General features: G+C 32.4%; 1 pseudogene; it reads right to left on the reverse strand.

The window, feature by feature from the left end:
* Window positions 1-2,041: 2,041 nt before the first annotated feature.
* On the reverse strand, window positions 2,042-2,564 carry LOC119038272 (5'-AMP-activated protein kinase subunit gamma-1-like; annotated as a pseudogene).
* Between the last annotated feature and the right edge of the window lie 635 nt (window positions 2,565-3,199).

The following is a 3,199-nucleotide window of genomic DNA, read 5'->3' on the forward strand; positions in this document are numbered from 1 at the left end:
TTGTCCACCCCCCCCAAGTTTGGATGTATTATGAATAATGCTGTTGTGGACAATCTTGTACATGTTATGTGTGCTTGTGCAAGAATTTCTCTAGGTATTTATCTAGAAGTAGAAGTGCTAGATCACAGAGTATATAAAAAATAAAAAATATCGAACTGTTTTCTGCAAATTGATTTTGTTTCTTTCCAATCCTTACACCTTTTAATTTCGTTTTGTTTCCCCTTTCTACCAACTAAAGCTTCTAAAACAGTATAATAGAAATGGCAAAAGCAATTATCCTTGTCTCATTTTGATCTCAAAGGAAAAGCATTCAATGTTATATAATTAGATAACTTGTTTGCTGAAAGGATTTTTAAAAATTTTTTTGTCAGATTAAGAACATTCCTTCTCTTCTTTGCTCAGAGTTTTTATTTTTAAATCATGAACATTTAAAAATTTTTATTATACTTTTTTGTGTCTTTTGAGATTATGAAATTATTTTCCTACTTTATTCTTTTAGTGTAGTGAATTATATGAATTTTCAAGCCTTATTGACATGTTATTAACATATAACATGTAAATTTAAGGTACACACATGATGATTTGATGTACATATCTATTATGACATGATTACCACCATAGCATTAGCTAAAATCTCCATCACATCATGTTATTACCATTTTTGTGTGTGATAATAACATTTAAGATCTACTCTTAACAACTTTCAAGAATATAATACAGTACTGTTAATTAAAGTCATGATGCAGTACTTAGACCCCCAGTATTTATTCATCTTATAGCTGGAAGTTTATACCATTTAATCAACATCTTCACATTTTCCCCACATTCTAGCCCCTGATAACCAACTTTCTACTCTCTATTTTTATGAGTTCAAATTTTTAAATCCCACATATAGGTGAGAAACATACAATGTTTGTCTTTTTCTGTCTGACTTATTTCACCTAGCATAATGCCTATTAATGTCACAAAAGGCAGGATTCCCTTCTTCATTTTATGGGTGAATAATATTTATTGTATATATGTGTCACAGTTTCTTCATGCATTCACTCACCAATAGACACTTAAGTTGTTTCTATGTCTTGGCTATTGTGAATAATGCTGCACTGAATATGAGGGTATAGTTATGTCTCTGAGGTAGTGATTTTATTTTCTTCAGATATTTACCCAGAAGTGAAATTAGTGGATCATATGGTAGTTTATTTTAGTTTTTTGAGGAATCTCCATACTGTTTTTCCATAGCGTCTACACCAGTTTATATTCCCACCAACAATGTACCAGAGTTCTTTGTTCTCTACATCCTCACCAACACTTGTGTCTTGTCTTTTGAATAATAGACATTTTAACAATTGTAAGGTGATAGTTCATTGTAATTTTGATTTTCACTTTCCCGACTAGTGATGTTGAATACATTTTTATGTATTTGTTGGTTATTCATATGTCTTATTTGGGAAAATGTCTGTTTAACTCCTTTGCTCATTTTAATTGGATTATTTTCTTTTTTCTATTAAGTTGTAAGAATCCCTTGTATAATTTGGATAATAACCCCTTATTAGATAAGATGGTTTACAAATATTTTTCCCACTTTTTAGGTTGTCTTTTTTATTTTGCTGATTTTTGCTTTTGCTGTGCAGAAGCTTTTTAGTTCGATGTAGTCTCACTTACTGACTTTCTCTTTTGTTGCTTGTGCTTTTGTTGTCATATCCTAAAAATTGTTTCTAAGACCAATGTCAGGGAGCTTTTCCCCTAGTCTTTCTTCTAGTAGTGTTACAATTCCAGGTCTTACATTTAAATCCTTAATTCATTTCCAGATAGTTTTTGTGAATGGTGTAATATAGGGGTCCAATTTCATTCTTTTGCATGTGAATATACAATTTTCCTAACACCATTTTTTGAAAAGACTTTCCTTTTCCCTTTGAGGATTCTTGGCTCCCTTGCAAAATATTAGTTGACTATAGAGGCATGGTTTATTTCAGGACTCTCAATTCTTGCCCATCGGTCTATATGTCTATTCTTATGCTGGTACCATAATATTTTGATTACTCTAGCTTTGTAAAAAAAGTTTGTGGGTAAGAATGTAAAAGGTATTGCCTGATTCTGGGTTCAGAACTGTTAGCCTGTGGATCTTGTTTTGAATTAAAACCGAAACTGCATCAAAAGAGCTATCATTAGGAAAAAAGCAGACAGGTGGTTTAAAGGATTCCTGTATGTACACCTCTTCCCGAGTTTCTACCTTGTGTTTTTCCAGCTCATAGATATATATCAAGAATAATTTGTTGTAGCAGTGCAGGATATGATTAAATCAATGATGGTCCATGTGCCCACAACACTCTGCTTCTTACTATGCCAAAACAGGGCAGCTCACACACCACTAATAACCAAAGCAAAGAAAGCTTTCTCTACCTGCAGGGAAGTATTAAATATGACCAATTCAGAGCATGTGACAATCAGGTCATAGCAGTGATAAGACTTCATCACATAGTCATGCTATTGTTGGATTCTCAGGTTTCTTAAGGGTGCTCATTTTCCCAGAACTTGAAGCTATCCCAAGAAGTGACTATCTTCATTGAAAGAATCACTGGCTGGGTTTATTTTAGGAAGCTCACTCTCTTCTCTCTTAATGAAGGCATTTATGGTTTTAAACATCCTTGTTAGAAGAATCATGGGTGCTTTACTGCATCCCATGAGTTTTGATGTGTTGTGTTTCCATTTTCATTTGTGTCAAGATATTTTTATATTTCACTTTTGATTTATTCTTTGACCCACTGCTTTTTCAAGAGTGTGTCATTTAATTTCCATACATTTGTTAATTTTCCAGTTTTCATCTTGTAACTGATTTCTAGTTTTATGCCATTGTGGTGAGAAAAAGATACTTGTTATGATTTCAATTATCTTATTGGATACATTGGCCAAGGTTGTTTTGCAACCTCACATACTCTCTATTTTGGAGAATATTCTATGTGTGTTTGAGAAGAATGTGTATTCTGCTGCTGTTTGGTGGAATGTTCTGTATATGTTTGTTAGGTTCATTTAGTCTTAGATATAGTTCAAGTCTAATATTGAATAATCTATCCATTATTGATATAAGGTATTAGAGTCACTTATTATTGTATTGCTGCCTCTTTCTCCCTTCAGATCTGTTAGCATTCACTTAATATATTTAAGCATTCTAATATTGGGTGCACATATATTTATAACTGTT

The sequence above is a fragment of the Artibeus jamaicensis genome, unplaced genomic scaffold, assembly GCF_021234435.1.
Source record: "Artibeus jamaicensis isolate MK-2021 breed Jamaican fruit bat unplaced genomic scaffold, CSHL_Jam_final contig_700, whole genome shotgun sequence".
Classification (NCBI taxonomy): Eukaryota; Metazoa; Chordata; class Mammalia; order Chiroptera; family Phyllostomidae; genus Artibeus; species Artibeus jamaicensis.